Here is a 24,478-nt window from a genome sequence, read left to right as displayed (position 1 = left end):
TTGCTAGGTTACTTACTTCTTGTTCCAGATTTTGAATAGAAGCTTGTTGATTTCTAAATGCTTGAGCATTTTGTTCATTAGTTTGTTTCTGAGATGTGAAAAACTGCGTTTGAGTTTCAACTAGCTTTGTCATCATATCTTCTAAATTTGGCTTTTTATCATCGGTTTGTTGTGGTGGTTTGTTTTGAAAATTAGGTCTTTGCTGATTGTAAGTATTATTGGATACTTGTTGATTGCTAGGACCTTGTTGGTTGTTGTATGGAATATTTCTGTTATAATTCTGGTTTTGATTGTAAATCGGTCTTGGCGGTTGATAATTATTCTGATAATTATTTCCAGGCCTTTGGTTTATGTATGAAATATTCTCTCTTTGTTCCATTGTTAATTCAATACTGAGACAATCTTTTGTCAAATGTGGTCCTCCACACTGCTCACAACTAATTCGTATTGAGTGAATATCTTTAGTCATTTTTTCCATTCGTCTCCCCACAGCATCTATCTTTGCGGAAATAGAATCTAAGTCATGGCTAGAATCGGCTCTAGCTGCTTTAGATGATCTAACGATATCTTTTTCTTGGTGCCACTCATGTGAGTGGGAAGCAGTGTTATCAATAATTTTGTAAGCATCAGTTTCGGTTTTCTTCATAATAGAACCACCAGCTGCTATATCTATGTCTTTCCTTGTAGTGATGTCGCATCCTTGGTAGAATATTTGTACTATTTGACAGGTGTCTAAACCATGTTGCGGACATTCTCTTAACAACTTTCCATATCTAGTCCATGCCTCATATAGAGTTTCATTTCGCTTCTGTGTAAACGTAACAATTTCTGCTTGAAGTCTTACGGCTTTAGATGCAGGAAAGAATTGTTTAAGAAATTTGTCAACTAAAACATCCCATGTATCAATCGCCCCTTCAGGTAACGATTCTAACCAATCTTTGGCTTCTCCCTTTAAAGTCCAGGGAAATAACATGAGATATATCTGTTCATCCTCCACTTCTCGGATTTTAAATAGTGTGCAGATCCTATTAAAGGTACGTAGATGTTCATTTGGATCTTCCTTCGGCGCACCACTAAATTGGTATTGATTAGTCACCATGTGTAGAATTTGTCTTTTGATTTCATAATCTGGCGCATTAATGTCTGGATGAGTAATTGCGTGACCTTGGCCAGTGCGTTTAGCTCTCATTCGGTCTTCCATACTTAAAGGTTCTAGATTCTCCATAATTGAATTTGTTGAATCGGAATCACTAGAGGATTCTGATTTAATGGTTCGTTCCTCAACAATCTCTGTTTGAATGATTGGTGGTTCCGTAGGAAAGTTTAGTGGTTCAGGATCTACGAATCGTTCCTGAATATTCTCCGGATTCTCAATTGTGAGGTCGGGTTCAAAAAATGGATTATCGGAAATTTGAACTGGAGTACTTGGTCGACTGGATGACGATTCTAAAGAAAAATCAACGGCAGTAATATTTGCTAAATGTCTTGATCTAGTTACAGGTGGTGAACGTACAAAAGGTGGTGAACGTCTTGCTCGGTGCATTCACTGAATATCCTATTAGTTTTAAAAAGGAAAGAAAAATTATAATAAGTTATCCAATCAATAGACTTTTCTGATTTTGCCCACGTTTTGAATAGCCAAAAGATGCAGCAGAGGGGCAGGATTCGTTTGGTCTCAATATAATTGAGGACTGTTTGGCTCCAATAACCCGGTCCACGTACAAATCCAACTATTACTACGAACCAGAAAATTTTGATGTCTATTAATTTAACCACTTAAAATAAATTTTCGTAATTTTAAGAAATTTAGATAAGAAGTAGAATAAAAATCTATGTCCTAAAACTAGAATAGCGAGAAATAAGAAAGAAAAAGAGTTCGTCGAAAAAAGGTCGAAAAATAAAATTGGTTGAAAAATAAAAGGTGACAAAAAAAATAAAAGAAACTTATAAAACTTAAAAACACTTGACTAACCTAACCTTATAACTATAACTAACTTAAAATTATAATCGCAAATTGAAATTACTAATTGGAGTGATAATTGATACATAGGTAAAAGTCGTCTAAAAATATTAAAGCTTACAGAAAAAACTATATCCCAAATGGAAATAACTTAAAAAGAAACTAAAACTTAAAAAAGGCGTCGCAAAATTCTAAAGCACCTAAATCTTAGTCTAAAGAAAAAGCACTTATGGAAAAAATTAAGTTTAAAACTAAATATGAGCTAAATGTTACGCTAAAACGATTAGAAAGGGACAAAATATAAAAATATACAAAAAATTGTAAAAAGTACAATTTTTATAAAAATATTATTTTTATATTATTTATTTATTAAAAGTATTAATTTTACAAATTAATTAAACTAATTTAACTAAATAAAACAAATTAAATAAAAAGTAAAACTTAAAATAAAACTAATTATAATAATAATAATAATTAGGGTTAAATAATAATAATAATTAATAATTATCCGTAATAAATTGCAGTTAGGGTTTCTGTCGGTGTCAGAGAAACTCCGCGAGTTGCGGTATTTAAAGCAGCAAACCCCGTGAGTCGCGGGGTTCCAGAATTCAACTGACAGGTTAAAAATTCGACGCGTTTTTTTTTTTTTTTTTATGTTTTTATATTTTCTGTTTTAAAATCTAATTAAAATATTTATATAATTTAAATAAAACTTATCTTTAATAACTAAGATAAAAATAAAATACTTTATAACAATCTAAAAAAAAATAGATTTATATATATTTATACTTTTTTTTTTCTTTTTTTCGGTTTTTTATTTATAAAATATATTTATAAAATAAATTAAATAAAACTTATATTTTTAGAAACTAAAGAAACTTTATAAAACTTAAATATTTAACAAAATCTTAAAAATACTTATATTTTTGTTTTTCTTTTTATATTTTCGAATATTTAAAACGTATTTTTATAAAAACGAATTTTAATAAAAGTAAACTAAAAATCTTTTTTTTTTATTAGCGTTGCGCTTCCGGCTTTTAAGAGAGTTCCCCGGCAGCGGCGCCAAAAATACTTGATGTTTGCAGCGGGGTATACGAAATAGCTTATATTTTTACATGAAAAACTATTAAATACGATACATTTTTACACAAGATATTTATTTATTTATAGAATGGATATACTTAAACCTTGCTACAACACTTATAGGCAGTGTACCTAATCGTACAGTAGTGTAGTTTTTAGTAAGTCCGGTTCGTTCCACAGGGAATCTTTTTAAACAAAGCTTAACGCTATATTAGTTTACTTTTATAAAAATACAAATATATATATAAGTAATATTATTATTATAAAGGGGGGTTTTTACCGTTTAATGACCGGTTTGTCGATTTTAAAACTTTAGTCGCAGTTAAAACCAAATGTAAAATAATAAATACAAGACTTAATTTAAAGCGTAAAGTAAATAACGATAATGAAATTGCGAATAATAAAAGTGCGATAAAATAAACTTGCGATAATTAAAAAGTTCAATAATTAAAAGTGCAATTAAATACAATAACAATAAAAATGCGATAATTAGAAGTGAAATTAAATATAAAATAAAGGAAATTAAATATGAAATAAAAGAATTATGCTTATTTAAACTTCCGTAATCATGATGTTTGACGTGTTGATTTTAAGCCCATGGGTTAATTGTCCTTTGTCCTGGATTATTTAATATGTCCATACGGATTTGTCCATAATAGTCCATCAGTCATAAATATAAAGAGCGAAAGCCTTCGTCAAATTATTCTTATTCCCGAAGTCAAATATTCCAACTAATTGGGGATTCGAATTGTAACAAGGTTTTAATACTTTGTTTAATGAATACACCAGGTTATCGACTGCGTGTAAACCAAGGTTTTACTACTTTGTTAACAATTACACCAATTACCCTTGAATGTAATTCACCCCTGTTTCAACAAGTCTATTAACTATTAATCCAGTTCCGTATCCGGAAAAATGAATAATTATTGGTATTTATAGATATCCCGCCCACCGTACCCAGTCAAGCGTATGTGGTTATATATAAATACGTCGAATTATAAGTTTGTATATTAAATTAACAAGGTATTGTTTAGTTAATATAAAACCCATTAATAGCCCATAGTCTAATTTCCACAAGTGTCGTTCTTTTGTCCAAACCCCAATTATGGTACAAAGCCCAATTACCCAATTTTAGTAATTAGCCCAACATCATGATTACTTCGGATTAAATAAGCATAATAATAACTTAGCTACGAGACATTAATGTAAAAAGGTTGAACATAACTTACAATGATTAAAAATAGCGTAGCGTTACACGGACAGAATTTCGACTTACACCCTTACAATATTCGCTAACATACCCTTATTATTAGGATTTAAAATTAAAATTAAAATTAAAATATAAATTATATATATATATATATATATATATATATATATATATATATATATATATATATATATATATATATATATATATATATATATATATATATATATATATTACGATATAGATAGAGAGATGGATATATTGGTGGATAAAAAATGCTCAGAATTCGGTTGCTTTTATAGGGAGTTTCATACTTTGGGGCTCCGCGACTCGCGGCATTTTTGGCCTTCAAACTCCGCGAGTCGCGGAGTTTGAAATTACAGCTCACCCATTTTGGAGTCTCTCTTGCCGACGGTTTTTATATATTTATATAATATATAAATTATTATAAGAATTATTTAAATATTATATTATATTTATGTGCATAGTTGACTTGTAATTTTTAGTCCGTTGCGTCGAGCGTTGAGAGTTGACTCTGGTCCCGGTTCCGGATTTTCGAACGTCCTCGCGTACAATTTAATATCTTGTACTTTGCGTTTTGAATCTTGTACTCTTGTAATTTCGAGACGTTTCTTATCAATAATTGGAACCTCTTTGATTGTATTTTGTACTTTTGAGCTTTTTGGTCGTTTGCGTCTTCAATTCGTCGAATCTGTCTTTTGTCTTCACCTTTTATTATTTAAACGAATATCACTTGTAAATAGAACAATTGCAACTAAAAGCTTGTCTTTCTTGAGGAATAATGCTATGAAATATATGTTCGTTTTTAGCATTATCAGCATCCTACACGATTTCCTGTACTGCTAGATCCAAGGTTATTGTTGGTATGTAGCGCAGCCTGTACTGCGGCTATGTTTGAAGCAAGAAAGGCACGAAATTCCTCTTCACTCATATTCAAGGTGTGTCGAGTAGTCGGTGCCATTTCCTTCAAAATAGTCAAATGAAACGAGTTAATCATATAGAATATCAAGAGTAGTCAATAGTATTTCGTAGCGTAATATGAACTTATTTATAAAAGTTCTTTCTTCATATTAGCTTTTTATACTCTTTAATTCGGGTAGTACCTACCCGTTAAGTTCATACTTAATAGCTAACATACCATTTCAACTACTACAATTCTATATGAAAAACTAATCACAACAAAAAAAAAAAATCATATTCAAACCATTATACAATAACTTTCAAACTTACAATACCGCTATTTTACATATAGCATGAAATATAGCACATAAAACTTTGATACAAAGTAGTTGCGAAGATAATTCTAGTTAATAAATAAGGCGTTCAGCAAAGGCAACAAAGACACGTAATTCATACGTCCAGAAACAAGTCATGCATTCTGGTTTTACTAATACCACTTCCCATCCTTGGTCTTGTGGAACGTAACCGTTGTGACCGATAGTATGACAACATATTGTAACGTCCTCAAAAGGACGAAGGTTACGTAATGACCAACAGTCTAGTAATAACCTAAAAACCTCATTTCTTACCCCAATTACCGACTCCGTCACTTGTGGGAACGTTTTGTTTAATAGTTGTAGCCCGATGTTATTTTTCTCACTTTGGTGAGAAGCGAACATTACTAACCCATAAGCATAACATGCTTCTTTATGTTGCATGTTAGCCGCTTTTTCTAAATCATGAAGTCCTATATTCGGATACATTGAGTCAAAATAATTTCTTAACCCGTTGCGTAAAATAGCATTTGGGTTCCCCGCAATATATGCGTCAAAGTAAACACATCGTAACTTATGGGTTTCCCAATGTGATATCCCCCATCTTTCAAACGAAAGCCTTTTATAAACTAAGGCATTCTTGGAACGTTCTTCGAATGTCTTACAAACTGATTTTGCCATAAATAGTTGTGCCGAGGAATTCTGACCGACTCTAGACAAGATTTCATCAATCATGTCTCCGGGTAAGTCTTCTAAAATATTGGGTTGTCTATCCATTTTGTGTTTTTATACTGTAAAATAGACAAGAGTTAGATTCATAAAAGATACTTATTAATACAAGCAATTTTTACATATATCGTAAAGCATAAGCACACTATATTACATATATTACACCGCACAAATACAACTATCTTATTCCGACTCACTCGTTTCTTCTTTTTCGAACTTGGTTCTTTTTGCTAAGTTTTTAGGGATATATGATGTTCCCCTAATACGAGCCGTCATTTTCCACATTGGTCTAGAAAAACCTGGTGGTTTAGAGGTCCCCGTGTTATTGTTACAACTTAAGAAATACGGGTGTTGACGATACATATAAAGTTCATCGGGGTTGGAATCAGATTTCTCTATTTTTATGCCCTTTCCCTTATTGTTCTCTTTTGCCTTTTTAAATTCAGTTGGGGTAATTTCTATAACATCATCGGAATCCTCGTCGGGATCCGATTCATCGGAGAATTGGTAATCCTCCCAATATTTTGCTTCCTTGGCGGAAACACCGTTGACCATAATTAACTTTGGTCGGTTGGTTGAGGATTTTCTTCTACTTAACCGTTTTATTATTTCCCCCACTGGTTCTTCTTCCGGTTCCGATTCTTCTTCCAGTTCCGATTCTTCTTCCGGTTCCGAATCTTCTTCCGGTTCTTCTTCGGGAACTTGTGAATCAGTCCACGAATCATTCCAGTTTACATTTGACTCTTCATTATTATTAGGTGAGTCAATAGGACTAGTTCTAGAGATATACATCTATCGCATAATATCAAACACGTTAAGTGATTAATATATCACATAATATTCACATGTTAAAAATATATAGTTTCCAACAAAATTTGTTAAGCAATCTTTTTTTTTTAAGTAAACACGGTCGAAGTCCAGACTCACTAATGCATCCTAACAAACTCGATAAGACACACTAATGCAAAATTCTGGTTCTCTAAGACCAACGCTCTGATACCAACTGAAATGTCCCGTTCTTATTGATTAAAACGTTCCATATTAATTGATTTCGTTGCGAGGTTTTGACCTCTATATGAGACGTTTTTTTTCAAAGACTGCATTCATTTTTAAAACAAACCATAACCTTTATTTCATAAATAAAGGTTTAAAAAGCTTTACGTAGATTATCAAATAATGATAATCTAAAATATCCTGTTTACACACGACCATTACATAATGGTTTAGAATACAAATATGTTACATCGAAATCAGTTTCTTGAATGCAGTTTTTACAAAATATCATACAAACATGGACTCCAAATCTTGTCCTTATTTTAGTATGCAACAGCGGAAGCTCTTAGTATTCACCTGAGAATAAACATGCTTTAAACGTCAACAAAAATGTTGGTGAGTTATAGGTTTAACCTATATATATCAAATCGTAACAATAGACCACAAGATTTCATATTTCAATAAACATCCCATACATAGAGATAAAAATCATTCATATGGTGAACACCTGGTAACCGACATTAACAAGATGCATATATAATAATATCCCCATCATTCCGGGACACCCTTCGGATATGATATAAATTTCGAAGTACTAAAGCATTTGGTACTTTGGATGGGGTTTGTTAGGCCCAATAGATCTATCTTTAGGATTCGCGTCAATTAGGGTGTCTGTTCCCTAATTCTTAGATTATCAGACTTCATAAAAAGGGGCATATTCGATTTTGATAATTCAACCATAGAATGTAGTTTCACGTACTTGTGTCTATTTTGTAAATCATTTATAAAACCTGCATGTATTCTCATCCCAAAAATATTAGATTTTAAAAGTGGGACTATAACTCACTTTCACATATTTTTACTTCGTCGGGAAGTAAGACTTGGCCACTGGTTGATTCACAAACCTATAACAATATATACATATATATATCAAAGTATGTTCAAAATATATTTACAAAACTTTTAATACATTTTGATGTTTTAAGTTTATTAAGTCAGCTGTCTTCGTTAGTAACCTACAACTAGTTGTCTACAGTTAGATGTACAGAAATAAATCGATAAATATTATATTGAATCAATCCATGACCTAGTGTATACGTATCTCAGTATTGATCACAACTCAAACTATATATATATTTTGGAATCAACCTCAACCCTGTATAGCTAACTCCAACATTCACATATAGAGTGTCTATGGTTGTTCCGCAATATATATGTAGATGGGTCGACATGATAGGTCGAAACATTGTATACGTGTCTACGGCATCTCAAGATTACATAATATACAATATAAGTTGATTATGTTATGGTTGGAATAGATTTATTACTAACTTTCACGTAGGTAAAATGAGTAGTTTTTATCAATCTTGTTTTACTCGCCATTTCTTCGTTTCTAATCCGTTTTGAGTGATTCCAGTGGCCACGGTTTCGTATTGAACTTAACTTTATGAATCTAAATAGAAAAAGTATAAGTTTATAGTCGGAAATACAAGTTACAAGTCATTTTTGAAAGAGGTAGTCATTTCCGTCGAAAGAACGACATCTTGATGACCATTTTGAAAAACATACTTTCACTTTGAGTTTAACCATGATTTTTGGATATAGTTTCATGTTCATAAGAAAAATAATTTTTCCAGAAGTATAGCTTTTAAATCAAAGTTCTTCTTAGCTTTTAATTATCCCAACCAAAACAGCCCCCGGTTTTACTACGACGGCGTATATCCAGTTTTATGGTGTTTATCGTGTTTCCGGGTTTTAAATCATTAAGTTAGCATATCATATAGATATAGAATATGTGTTTAGTTGATTTTAAAAGTCTAGTTAGAAGGATTAACTTTATTTGCGAACAAGTTTAGAATTAACTAAACTATGTTCTAGTGATTACAAGTTTATAACGTTGAATAAGACAGCTTTTTATGTATGAATCGAATGATGTTATGAATATCATTACTACCTCAAGTTCCTTGGATAAACCTACTGGAAATGAGAAAAATGGATCTAGCTTCAAAGGATCCTTGGATGGCTTGAAAGTTCTTGAAGCAGAATCATGACACGAAAACAATTTCAAGTAAGATTTCCACTCAAAATAAGATTGTTATAGTTATAGAAATTGTAATAAAGTTTGAATATGATTATTACCTTGTATTAGAAAGATAGCCTACTGTAAGTAACAAAGGTATCTTGATCTTGGATGATTACTTGGAATGGATTTAGAAAACTTGAAAGTAAACTTGCAATCTTGGAAGTATTCTTGATTTTATGAAACTAGAACTTTTGGAATTTATGAAGAACACTTAGAACTTGAAGATAGAACTTGAGAGAGATCAATTAGATGAAGAAAATTGAAGAATGAAAGTGTTTGTAGGTGTTTTTGGTCGTTGGTGTATGGATTAGATATAAAGGATATGTAATTTTGTTTTCATGTAAATAAGTCATGAATGATTACTCATATTTTTGTTATTTTATGAGATATTTTATGCTAGTTGCCAAATGATGGTTCCCACATGTGTTAGGTGACTCACATAGGCTGCTAAGAGCTGATCATTGGAATGTATATACCAATAGTACATACATCTAAAAGCTGTGTATTGTACGAGTACGAATACTGGTGCATACGAGTAGAATTGTTGATGAAACTGAATGAGGATGTAATTGTAAGCATTTTTGTTAAGTAGAAGTATTTTGATAAGTATCTTGAAGTCTTTCAAAAGTGTATGAATACATATTAAAACACTACATGTATATACATTTTAACTGAGTCGTTAAGTCATCGTTAGTCGTTACATGTAAGTGTTGTTTTGAAACCTTTAGGTTAACGATCTTGTTAAATGTTGTTAATCCAATGTTTATAATATCAAAAGAGATTTTAAATTATTATATTATCATGATATTATGATGTACGAATATCTCTTAATATGATATATATATATATATATACATTAAATGTCGTTACAACGATAATCGTTACATATATGTCTCGTTTCAAAATCATTAAGTTAGTAGTCTTGTTTTTACATATGTAGTTCATTGTTAATATACTTAATGATATGTTTACTTATCATAATATCATGTTAACTATATATATAACCATATATATGTCATCATATGTTTTTTACAAGTTTTAACGTTCGTGAATCACCGGTCAACTTGGGTGGTCAATTGTCTATATGAAACCTATTTCAATTAATCAAGTCTTAACAAGTTTGATTGCTTAACATGTTGGAAACACTTAATCATGTAAATAACAATTTCATTTAATATATATAAACATGGAAAAGTTCGGGTCACTACAGTTTGGCCCTCAAGTAGAATATGGTGTCCGCACATTCAAATACGTATTCTGGGCATTTGGCACTGCTATTATGGCCTACCAACAATGTATTCCTATAGTTTGTATTGATGAGACTCATTTGAAGGGTAACTACATTGGAAAGATGCTTACAGCGGTAGCCAAAAATGCTAATGGGCAAATTCTGCCTCTTGCATTTTGTCACGGCCCTACTTTTTTCATTATCTTTTACCGTTTGTATTTAACGTCCGTTAGTTGATATTCGTACCAAGTCATTTCTATGACTTATATTATTATTTTAGTAATAATATATTCCTGATATGCCCGAATCAGACGGTTTATTTATGCGGTGTCGTTAGGTCGCAAAACGTCAAATCAGGATATCAACGGAAAAAGCTGATTGTTTAATTTATATATGATGGGCCTAAATCTATTATTCTTTCCTATGGGTTAGCAAGGGTAAATATGACCTAGGGTCGTTCCTTGAGCGGTTGAATTTGAAGCGAAGCTTATTCAGATAGTTTAGTGATTAAGATTGGTTTGTACACAACTTAGTATCCAAGACTAGTGGCCAGGTACACCTTGTGTGGAGAGGCAGGATCCTTTTGGTCCCAATAAATTGGCGACTGTTCAGAAAATCCAACAACCAAGTCCAACTGGTTTATTCTAGACAACACTTTTATCCGGAATATCAAATTGCGTAAAGGCTATAGTTGGGTTGATTTGATTTATAATTGTATTTAAAATATTAAAGCAATATGATTAAAATAAGCTAGCTAGCATGTAACAACTAAGGACAGAGAATGCGTGGTTCACCATGATCTAAGATAACATAGTGTCGGGATGATTATGAGACACTCTTTGGATAGATATACCTTGGTGTGAAATCTAGATTCCCTACTAAGCAGTTTCCAGATTAGCATGTCACGAGGAACTAGGCTTTGAAGATTCTGATCGAATGGACTATGCTCAACTCCCGACGCTTTATCCGGTTTAAGGATATAAGCAGCCCATCTTGGATGCAATGCATACCTTGGGCGCACGAATAAAGTAGCATAGCCAATATATATAATATCTAATCTTTCTTAACACCTTAGTGTATCACCCAAGTGAGTGGTTATGATTGTGTTTCGAATCCCTTTCTATCAATGGTTTGGTAAAATCTAAGGGTTTGTAGACAAATTAGAACCTCTGATAGTTCTCAGTCATCCTTAAAGATTTATAAGCTTAGTTTGTATTATAGTGCGTTAAACTCCCATTTATGACTTAAACCAGCCCTTACTTAAATCTACCTAATAAATCCCTTAGTTATCCACCATGTACTAGACTTATAGTGGTTCCATAGCTTCTAACCTTGACCATGCTCAAGTGATCCTATAGTACATCAACACTGTACTTTACTGTTGCAACAGTATTTTCTCGAGTCTTATACTCTTGACCAATGTCTTGATCTGGTCCTATGGTAATTCCCCATGTACTATATGGTATTTCCGATGGGTTCATACCTTGACCAATGTATAAACACAGATAATTAATTACCTTTATAATAGTCGACTTTATAAAAGGTTTTAATTACGTTTATTGGTGGAAGGACGATAATAACAAGGTTCAATATCATAGACAGAAAGCGAGTACGAAAAGATAATCATTCCTAACTAACATTATTAAATCGTGACAAACAATCAAGTAATTACTCACACTTCATGGCAACAAGCATTTCTATTATTAATAAATCACAAACATCTGACAAGAATATTATAATAAATTAATAAAAGAAAGGATAGATGTTACCAAATAATGTCGGCAGAATAACACTTGTATTTCTTCATAATATCCATAGAGTTACAATGCTCGATAGCTTCTACTACTAACTACATACTGAAATGTCCCGTTCATATTGATTATAAACGTTCCATATTAATTGATTTCGTCGCGAGATTTTGACCTCTATATGAGACGTTTTTCAAAAACTGCATTCATTTTTAAAACAACCATAACCTTTATTTTATCGATAAAGGTTTAAAAAAACATTACGTAGATTATCAAATAATTATAATCTAAAATATACCGTTTACACACGACCATTACATAATGCCATAATGGTTTACAATAAGAATATATTACATCAAAAATAAGTTTATTGAATGCAGTTTTTACATAATATTATACAAGCATGGACTCCAAATCTTGTCCTTATTTAAGTATGCGACAGCGGAAGCTCTTAATAATCACCTGAGAATAAACATGCTTAAAACATCAACAAAAATGTTGGTGAATTATAGGTTTAACCTATATATTATCAAATCATAATAATAAACCACAAGATTTCATATTTCAATATATATCCCACACATAGAGATAAAATTCATTCATATGGTGAACACCTGGTAACCGACATTAACAAGATGCATATAAGAATATCCCCTATCATTCCGGGAAATCCTTCGGACATGATAAAAACGAATTCGAAGTACTAAAGCATCCGGTACTTTGGATGGGGTTCGTTAGGCCCAATAGATCTATCTTTAGGATTCGCGACAATTAGTAGATCGGTTTACTAATTCTTAGGTTACCAAGCAAAAGGGGCATATTCGGCTTCGATCATTCACCCATATAATGTAGTTTCAATTACTTATGCCTATTTCGTAAAACATTTATAAAACTGCATGTAGTCTCATCCCAAAATATTAGATTTTAAAAGTGGGACTATAACTCACTTTCACAGATTTTTACTTCGTCGGGAAGTAAGACTTGGCCACTGGTCGATTCACAAACTTATAACAAATATGTACATATATATCAAAGTATGTTCAAAATATAATTACAACACTTTTAATACATTTTGATGTTTTAAGTTTATTAAGTCAGCTGTTCTCGTTAGTAACCTACAACTAGTTGTCCACAGTTAGATGTACAGAAATAAATCGATATATATTATCTTGAATCAATCCATGACCCAGTGTATACACGTCTCAGGCTAGATCACAACTCAAAGTATATATTTTTTTGGAATCAACCTCAACCCTGTATAGCTAACTCCAATATTACTGCATATAGAGTGTCTATAGTTGTTCCAAATAATATATATACATGGGTCGATATGATATGTCAAAACATTTGCATACGTGTCTATGGTATTCCAAGATTACATAATATATTAGAATACATGTATAATACAATATAAGTTAGCTAGGATATGATTTGTATAGAATTGTTAATATTTCCCGTAGCTACAAAAATCAAAAAATATCCAATCTTGCTTTACCCATAACTTCTTCATTTTAAATCCGTTTTGAGTGAATCAAATTGCTATGGTTTCATATTGAACTCTATTTTATGAATCTAAATAGAAAAGTATAGGTTTATAGTCAGAAATATAAGTTACAAGTAATTTTTGTAAGAGGTAGTCATTTCAGTCGAAAGAACGACGTCTTGATGACCATTTTAAAAAACATACTTCCACTTTGAGTTTAACCATGATTTTTGGATATAGTTTCATGTTAATAAGAAAAATCATTTTCCCAGAAGAACAACTTTTAAATCAAAGTTTATCATAGTTTTTAATTATCAAACCCAAAACAGCCCGCGGTGTTACTACGACGGCGTATGTCCGGTTTTACGGTGTTTTTCGTGTTTCCAGGTTTTAAATCATTAAGTTAGCATATCATATAGATATATAACATGTGTTTAGTTAATTTTTAGAGTAAATTTAGAAGTATTAACTTTTGTTTGCGAACAAGTTTAGAATTAACTAAACTATGTTCTAGTGATTTCAAGTTTAAACCTTCGAATAAGATAGCTTTATATGTATGAATCGAATGATGTTATGAACATCATTACTACCTCAAGTTTTGTGGATAAACCTACTGGAAAAGATACAAATGAATCTAGCTTCAAAGGATCTTGGATGGCTTGAAAGTTCTTGAAGTAGAATCATGACACGAAAATAAGTTCAAGTAAGATTTCCACTCGAAATAAGATTGTTATAGTTATAGAAATTGAATCAAAGTTTGAATATGAGTATTACCTTATATTAGAAAGATATCTTACTGTATATAAAAAAGATTTCTTGAGGTTGGATGATCACTCTACAAGATTGGAAGTAAGCTAGCAAACTTGGAAGTATTCTTGATTTTATGAAACTAGAACTTGTAGAATTTATGAAGAACACTTAGAACTTGAAGATAGAACTTGAGAGAGATCAATTAGATGAAGAAAATTGAAGAATGAAAGTGTTTTTAGGTATTTTTGGTCGTTGGTGTATGGATTAGATATAAAGGATATGTAATTTTGTTTTCATGTAAATAAGTCATGAATGATTACTCATATTTTTGTAATTTTATGAGATATTTCATGCTAGTTGCCAAATGATGGTTCCTACATGTGTTAGGTGACTCACATGAGCTGCTAATAGCTGATCATTGGAGTGTATAAACCAATAGTACATACATCTAAAAGCTGTGTATTGTACGAGTACGAATACGGATGCATACGAGTAGAATTATTGATGAAACTGAACGAGGATGTAATTGTAAGCATTTTTGTTAAGTAGAAGTATTTTGATAAGTGTATTTAAGTCTTTAAAAAGTGTATGAATACATATTAAAACACTACATGTATATACATTTTAACTGAGTCGTTAAGTCATCGTTAGTCGTTACATGTAAATGTTGATTTGAAACCTTTAAGTTAACGATCTTGTTAAATGTTGTTAACCCAATGTTTATTATATATAATGAGATGTTAAATTATTATATTATCATGATATTATGATATATTAATATATCTTAATATGATATGTATACATTTAAATGTCGATACAACGATAATCGTTACATATATGTCTCGTTTCGAAATCATTAAGTTAGTAGTCTTGTTTTTACATATGTAGTTCATTGTTAATACACTTAATGACATGTTTACTTATCATTTATCATGATTAAACATAGTGTATCAATATCTTAATATGATTCATATGTATTTAGTAAGAAGTTGTTATAACGATAATCGTTATATATATCGTTTCGAGTTTCTTAATTCAATAAACTCAATTTTATGTATATAACTCATTGTTAAAATACCTAATGAGATACTTACTTATCATAATATCATGTTAACTATATATATAATCATATATATGTCATCATATAGTTTTTACAAGTTTTAACGTTCGTGAATCACCGGTCAACTTGGGTGGTCAAATGTCTATATGAAACCTATTTCAATTAATCAAGTCTTAACAAGTTTGATTGCTTAACATGTTGGAAACACTTAATCATGTAAATAACAATTTCATTTAATATATATATATATAAACATGGAAAAGTTCGGGTCACTACACATACTAATCTCATATTGATCACTAGAGAGCGACAATAGAGAAATAATTACATTTCCTAATCTCTATACTTTTCTCTCTCTAGAATCTAGACAGAGAAAGTAGAGAGAGAACTAATCTTCTATAGATCACTAGAGAGCAACTATAGAGAGATATTTGAGAGAGAAGTGAAGAATTGGTGTGTTGAAATGGTGGGATGAAACCCCCATTTATAGGAAATGTTTGGTGGCAAAATTGTAAATAAATTGCTGAAAAACCCCTGGCAGGCCATTTGACAGACCGTTTGGCAAGCCCTTTGGCAAGGGGTTTGACAAGCCGTTTGCCAAGGCTATTTTTTTATGCCCGCTTGCCAAGGCAAGCCGTTTTTGATGCCCGTTTGCTGACAGGCCATTTTCCCTTATGTCAAGTCGTTTGGCAAGCCGTTTGCTGGATCGTAACTTGTCTTTCACCGTTTTCGCTCTAGAATCTTTGTTTTAGCTCCGGTTTTGACGATTCTTGCGCCCACGAGTTCGTAATTGAATATCCTACAACATGAGATTAAGTAAATAAACTTTTCCAAAAATTATAAAATAAGTTATTTAAACGCGAGTTAATCGTCTTAGCCGATTTTGCTCGTTTTTCCTTGTTTTTCATCCGTTTTTAGTGATTCTTAAAACATAGCTTTTGTAATGACATAATCTACCAAATCAACCAACAAAGTGATTATTTTGGCGATAAAGTTTGGAACTTTATGGTTTTAGGGCTCAATATCGGGGGTAAAAACGTGACTTTTTGGCCGATATCAATTCCTTATTATGTGTTATACGAATATTTGTATTCCTATTTAAAATTGTACATTTCTACGTGTCGTGGATTTCTATCCGGCGAATCATTTCGGTTTTCAAACCAACTATTAGAATTTTAAGATTTTTGAATCTCAATTATTTTAATTATGATATTTTTATATCATATGAGTATATAAAGTATTTTTATATTTTATTTTTCGCGTGTGCGTGATTCCTCCGAAGATTTAATCGTGTGACGGCGTTTTCGCGTTTCAGACTTCGTTTGGGCATTCGGGCCACAAGAAATTAGACATTTATCATATTTGGGCCACAAAGAGGCCCACACCATCAAAATTTCGGCCAAACATGGCCATACCCTCCCCATTTTTCATTTAGCCATTTTACTTTCATTTTATTATTTTTCCCATTTCAAAAGTCAAGACCTAAAACTTCTCATTTCATTTTTCTCTCATTTTCTTCCTCCCAATCAATTTTTGCTTTGATCAAAGGGCTTTTAGTATAATCGAATTGCTCTCGTTCTTCTCTACGCGTTCATATCAATCAATCAATCTTTGATTAGGGTATAATCTCAAACCCTAGATTTTTAATTTCTACTCATTTTTACTGATTATGATATTATTTTTATGTTATAGTACTTGTGTATTGTTTTATTGATGATTTGATGCGTAGAAATACTCGTTTATGTATGTTTTCGGTTTGATAAATTTTGGACAGCGGACTATTTATTAAAATCAGTATACTTAACAGATGTTTTTGGTTAAATAAAGTTATTAGATGAGTTCCTCTCATCAAGACAATAATTTTAGGCTTTGGATTCATGCGGTTTCGATTTCGGATCAAAAGTTATGCTTGTTTTAAGGTTTTGTTGAAACTGAAATGTAAAAATGTGTATGATCAGTTTTGGTCCGACTTTGTGATCAACTTTGGAGCTTCTAGGGTGTACCATTGGGTTAGGATTGATGATTGGATGAACATTCGTGTTCGGGTCATCGTAATCCGAGCCTCGGATCACCCGGAATGGCTAAAACAAGTTTTAAGGCGAATTAATGATTTAGGTTGGTTCATGGTTGTTATTCATGACTTATGAACTGACATTAGGGTGTTCTTGAGGATATATATATAAAATTCGTAGAAAACCGACACCCGAAGCTCAAGTTATGACCCGGCGAACTTTTAATTAAACTTATGGTTATAAAATTTGAACTTAGGTTATAAATAATGATTTGCATTATAATTAAATTACTGATGATATAAAAGTAATTATTTTTAATTAAGACTTATGATACATATTTATTATATCATTCAATAATTATATTATGATTTAATTATTCTTATAATTAAAACTTATGATTAATAATACTTTTATTATTAATGAAAAATACTTATGATAAGTATTAAACTTATGTTATGAGATTATTATATCAAGACTTATAATAAAGATTATTTGTTTATTTATTTATTTATTATAAGGCTTAGTTATTATTTAATTATAAATTAATTATTAAATACTTATGGTTTAATAATTATATTAAAATACTTATGATATGATTAATAATTTATTATTAATTAATAATACTTATGATATGATTAAAAATTTATTATTAATTAATAATACTTATGTTATGATTAATATATAATTAATTAATTAAATACTTATGTTATATCGATTATATCATTTAAACTTATGAGTTAATTCAATTAAACTTATGATATGACATGTTTATACAAATATTACTTTAAATAATATTATAACTTATATTATTAATATAATTTACACTTTAAAATTCAATGTTGACTATGTTTGACCAATGTTGACTTTTGAGTTGACTTTCGATTGACTTTGACTTTCAGTTGACTTTTGTTGACTTTTCTAATTAAGGAAACTTTCCTAAGTTAAAAACTTTCTTAAAATAGAAACTTTATAAAAATAGAAACTTTCTAAAAATAGAAACTTTCCAAAAATGGAAACCTGCTAAAAATAGAAAGTACGTGTTATACGTTGTACTGATCATACCGAAACATACTGAGTGTTGTTCTATGCTTATTTGAAACAAGTACTATAGCTATCATTTTAAGACTTGACCTAAGTTATTTATTTATATCGACATGTTTTATTTATAGGTCGGCGTTATGGTCAGTTTTGATCACTTTACCATTTGCTGTTCGCATTATCGTGTTGTTGCTTCGTTTACTTTAAGGTGAGTTATAGTCCCATTTTTCTATTTTAAATCTTTTGGGATGCAAATACATGCAATTTATTTTATATATTGGACACAAGTGGAAATTGGTTTAAATTATTCATTGTGAGTCGAACGAAAATATTCCCTAATCTGGTAATTTTAATCACCGATTTCTACTGGTGAACACGAATCCTATAGATAGATCTATCGGGCCTGACAGTCCCATTTCGTGCTAGTCGCGCTACCAGTTACAGACAGAATGTATTAGTACTTCGTATTTTGGAAGATACACATGTTCAGTGTACATTTTTATATTGGTTTTTGTTAAGGGTATGGAGTTGTTAAGTGATTACCAGGTGACTCACGGGTTAATGAAATAATGTTTTATATGTTTTCGAGCATATAATTTTGTGGTCCAAAATGAGTCTTTATGTTTTCAAACATAAATTTTTATGGTTTAAATTAATTATTGTTTGCAATATTAAACCTATAATTCACTCAACATTTTTGTTGACAGTTACTCGCATGTTTTATTCTCAGGTTCATGATTGATTGCTTCCGTTGTGCTTAGAGAGTCTGCATTGTCTGTAGCAGATTTTGATTTAAACATTAAACATTGCATTCTACTTTTGGGTTCAATACTTTGTGGGCATTTTGTTGACTTAGTTTTGGTCAACTTTGGATATTTACATATGATGGGTTTTTCTAAACTTACACATTTTGGGTGGATTTCCTTTATAGGAAATTATTTTTAAATAAAGAATGCAATGTTATTTATTAAATTCATATAGAGTTACGATCAAACTGTGGGACCAAGTGACGGAGCCGTTAAGGGTACTTTACGGGCCATCACAGTTGGTATCAGAGCCCTGATTGTAGGGAATTAGGCTGCATTGATGTCGTTACCCCGAGTCAATAGGGTGCATTAGTGAGTCTAGTCTACGGCCCGACCTATAATGTATTATTATATGTGATTATTTGTATCGTATTGGTATGTATGTTGTTTTCATATACGTACATCTCCTTCTTATGTTCTGTATCCGGGAGGAACTCCCATTCCGATTTAGACGTATCCTCCGACTCATGAGAGTTTATCTTTTATAAGAACACCTTGGTTAGTGAAACTGAGGGATGTCATTCTTGACATCTAGAATTCTCGACATTTCTATGTCATCTATTATGGTTATGTATATAATGTTTGAGTTATATTACGCGAGATGTCATTCTTGACTTCTAAATGCTCGGCATTTCAATGTCAGCTATTATGTTTAGGTAGATAACATTCTTGTTACATTACGTGCCTTTGTGCCGTTGTGCCTTTGTGCTTTGGTTTGCGAACCAGAAAATGTCATTCTTGACTTATAAAGATTCTTGATAATTCAAAGACATTTTTATGTCATCTTTATTCATATACATTACTCTTAATACTTTTCTCTCTTCGTGTTATCTTAGCACACTGTTTAAGAAATTGTTTTAGAGAAAATTGTGTAGAAATTCGAGGTTGATCACGTGTCCTGACTTTATGTAGTGCTATTGGAATGGAACTATGAATTAGTGAAATATAATGGCGTCTAGTTATATTACGGTATTTCATATAGAAATTCAAATATTGTGATAAGAGGAATAGAAAGCGTGTCAAAGAAAATTTTTACACCATTCATTCAGAAATTCCAATGTTATTGCATGAGTAAGGAAAATACTCATTTTCTTATTTGTTGATATACGAGAAACTCATTTTAACCAAACTACCTATCTCATGCTTTATCCTTCATACCTCATTTGTTAGCAACTGCTTCGCACGTGAACAGTTTTGGCCCAAGGACTTATGTCCTGATAATAGTCAAAACAACATTTAATTCATTGGTTTTCATGACCTCGTAACATTTGTTGGTCAAATATCACATGACGATCCAAGTCTTCCACTCGATCTTCTACGATCTTACTTCAACTCGTAACCTCTGAAACACGAATACTCTGTTTATCATCAGGATTTTTACACATTTGTTTAATTGTGCGGTCCTCATGAGACTTATGGATGAATAGAAGTAATAAGATTTTTTGTCACGTATACAATTTGTAAAATCACATATGTACGTATAATATCAAATAAATAAATTTACCTTAACTTATTTTGGTTAGTACATACTAAATTATACCTTCAAAAATTATTTTAAAACCACTTCTTTATTGAGTTGTTTAACTGAGTTAAATTGTTTTATATAAAATGGTACACATTGTACATACTTCTAAATTTACTAAGAACTTCGTTACGTTTATGTTGTCACATCAAACGTTTAGAGCTTTTTCAAAACTTCACTAATTGATTATATTAAAAATTTTCGCAATTACTCTACAATGTGTTAGGGCCATAGTTCTTCTTGTCATGTGTTTAAGGATGAAACTTACCAATAAGTCCATTGATAAAAACTCTTACGCCACTTTAGATGGTGGTTTTATAAAATTTGTTGGGAAGTCTTTGCGCTCATAAAATTTTCCCTCTTATGGTTGGACATGGCCAAAACGCGGACCGATAAATCAATTTTCGGAGGTACACTCAGTGGTCGCCCTATCGTAGGAAAGGCACTGGGTAGGTTTCTACCCCACTTGTTGTTATAGTTGGTATCATGGATGGATATTACCCTAGACCGTTTGAGAAGTTTCTACTCTCGATATTCATGGCTAACCGCAACACCCTCGTAAACATCAATCATATGATTAAATACTTTGAGGTGCACGAAATCATTTTTGGAGATTCATCTCAACAGGAGTCGACTATTCTTTATAACCCATGATTCACGTTTCTTTTCATCCGCACATAAATTCAAGAATAAGGATGAATCCTAGATTGACTCGCTCGAAAGTTCACTCTCGTTGAAAGATCACCCCTTTCGTACATCTTCCTTTCGGAAATGTAATGAAAATTTACTTTGAAATCTATGATCCTCGTTATCTCCTTTGAAGGAATTACCTTAAACATCTATACCACTTATATGACTACTCTATATATTTCTTCCTTCATTGATTGCAACTATATCTCATTCGTCCTAGTTTGTCCCCTTAGGAAGCCCCTGTTCCGTTTGTTAAAAAGAAAGATGGTTCCTTTCGGTTATGTATTGATTATCGCGAGTTGAATCATTATCCTCTTTCGAGAATTGATGATCTGTTCGATCAGCTCCAAGGTTCATCCTTTTATTCTAAGATTGATCTCCATTCTGGTTATCACCAATTGCGTGTTAAAGAAACTGATATTCCAAAAACCGCTTTTCGAACCCGTTATGATCACTACGAATTTTTGGTTATGCCGTTCGGATTGACTAACGCACTTGCAGTGTTCATGGACCTCATGAACCGTGTGTGTAGTCCTTATCTGGAAAAGTTCGTTATCGTTTGCATCGATGATATTCTTATCTATTCCAAGAGTGATCAAGAGCACGAAGAGCATCTAAAGTTAGTGCTTGATTTGTTAAGAAAAGAAGAGTTGTATGCTAAGTTTTCAAAGTGTGTGTTCTGGTTGAAAGAAGTTCAATTCCTTTGATACGTTGTTAGTAAAAAGGGAATTCAAGTTGATCCTGCTAAGATTGAGGCGATTGAGAAGTGGGAAATTCCGAAGACTCCTACTCAGATTCGTCAGTTCCTAGGTTTGGAAGGCTATTATAGAAGGTTCATTCAAGATTTTTCACGAGTAGGGAAACCTCTGACTACTTTAACGCATAAGGGGAAGAAGTACGAGTGGAAGAGTGAACAAGAGTCTGCTTTCCTAACTCTGAAGGAGAAGTTAACCTCTGCACCGATATTATCACTACCTGAGGGTAATGATGATTTTGTTATCTATTGTGATGCTTCGCGTCAGGGATTTGTTGTGTTTTGATGCAATGAAAGAAGGTCATTGCTTACGCGTCACGTCAATTGAAGGTTCATGAACAGAATTATACAACCCACGACTTAGAATTAGGGGCTGTTGTGTTCGCACTCAAGATTTGGAGACATTACTTATATGGGGTCAAATGTACAGTGTACACCGACCACAAAAGTCTTCAACATATCTTTGATCAAAACTGTTAGATATGAGACAGCAAAGATGGGTTGAGTTGTTGAACGATTATGATTGCGAACTCCTTTATCATCCGGGAAGGGCCAATGTTGTGGCCGATGCTTTAAGTCTAAAAGAGAGAGTTGAACCTCGTAGGTTTAGAGCCTTGAATATGACCATTTGAACAAATCTCGCAAGACAGATTCTTGCGGCTAAACAAGAAGCCTTAAAGGAGAAGAATTTTGTGAACGAGAAGGTCAGAGGCTTGGGTAAATAATTTGAGGTATGAGCATATGGTACTCAGTATTTTGCGGGACGTCTTTGGGTTCCGAAATTTAGTGATTTGCGACAACTTGTTTTGGATTAAGCTCATAAGTCTAGGTACTCTATTCATCCTGGTTCAGAAAAGATGTATCATGGTCTTAAGGAGCTATACTAGTGGCCTAACTTGAAAGCTGATGTGGCTACTTATGTGGCTAAGTGTTTAACCTGTGCTAAGGTTAGAGCTGAACATCAGAAACCTTCCGGACTTCTGGTGCAACCTGAGATTCCCGAGTGGAAGTGAGAATGTATTACAATGGATTTTATCACAAAGTTACCGAGAGTTGTGGGTGGTTATGATACCATTTGGGTGATTGTTGATCGACTCACAAAGTCAGCTCATTTCTTGCCGATTAAAGAAACAGATTCGATGGAAAAACTTACTCGTTTGTATCTGAAGGAGATTGTTTCGAGACATGGTGTTCCCGTATCTATTATTTCATACCGAGACAGTCGATTCACGTCGAGGTTTTGGCAATCTTTACAGGATGCTTTGGGAACAAAGTTGGATATAAGCACTGCTTATCATCCACAAACGGATGGTCAGAGTGAAAGGACCATTCAAACGTTGGAGGACATGTTGCGAGCGTGCGGGATTGATTTTGGTAATGGTTGGGATAGGTACTTGCCACTGGCTGAATTTTCTTATAATAACAGCTATCATGCAAGTAGGGGTGTGCATGGTATGGAAAAAACCGAAGATCGTACCGGACCGAACCGATTTTGAACTGAACCGAACTTTTCGGTCCGGTCCTTGGTCCACAATTTTATGGATTTTCGGTCTTCAGTCCGGACCGAACCGGACCAAAACCGAAAAAAACACTAAAAATACCCGAACCGTACCGAACCGAACCAATAATATTTGGTCCAGTCCTCGGTCCATGTTTTTGTTCAAATTGGGATTCAGGACGGAACCGAACCGAACAAGTTTGGTCCATAACCGTACCACGCACACCCCTACATGCAAGTATTAAGGCCACATCGTTTGAGGCTATGTATGGAAGGAAGTGTAGGTCTCCTATCTGTTGGAATGAGGTTGAGGATGCTCAACTCACAGGCCCAGAGATTATTCATGAGACTACCGAGAAGATCGTACAAATTAAAGAAAGATTGAGAACCGCTAGGAGTCGGCAAAAGAGTTACGCTGATGTTAGAAGAAAAGATTTAGAATTTCAGGTCGGTGACTGTGTTATGTTGAAAGTAGCACCTTCGAAGGGTGTGGTATGATTTGGTAAGACAGGAAAGTTGAATCCTCGATTTGTTGGACCGTTTGAGATTACTGAGAGAGTTGGACCCGTGGCTTATCATTTGAAATTGTCACAAGA

Source organism: Rutidosis leptorrhynchoides, chromosome 3 (assembly GCF_046630445.1).
Source record: "Rutidosis leptorrhynchoides isolate AG116_Rl617_1_P2 chromosome 3, CSIRO_AGI_Rlap_v1, whole genome shotgun sequence".
Taxonomy (NCBI): Eukaryota; Viridiplantae; Streptophyta; class Magnoliopsida; order Asterales; family Asteraceae; genus Rutidosis; species Rutidosis leptorrhynchoides.
This window is presented reverse-complemented; position numbering follows the sequence as displayed.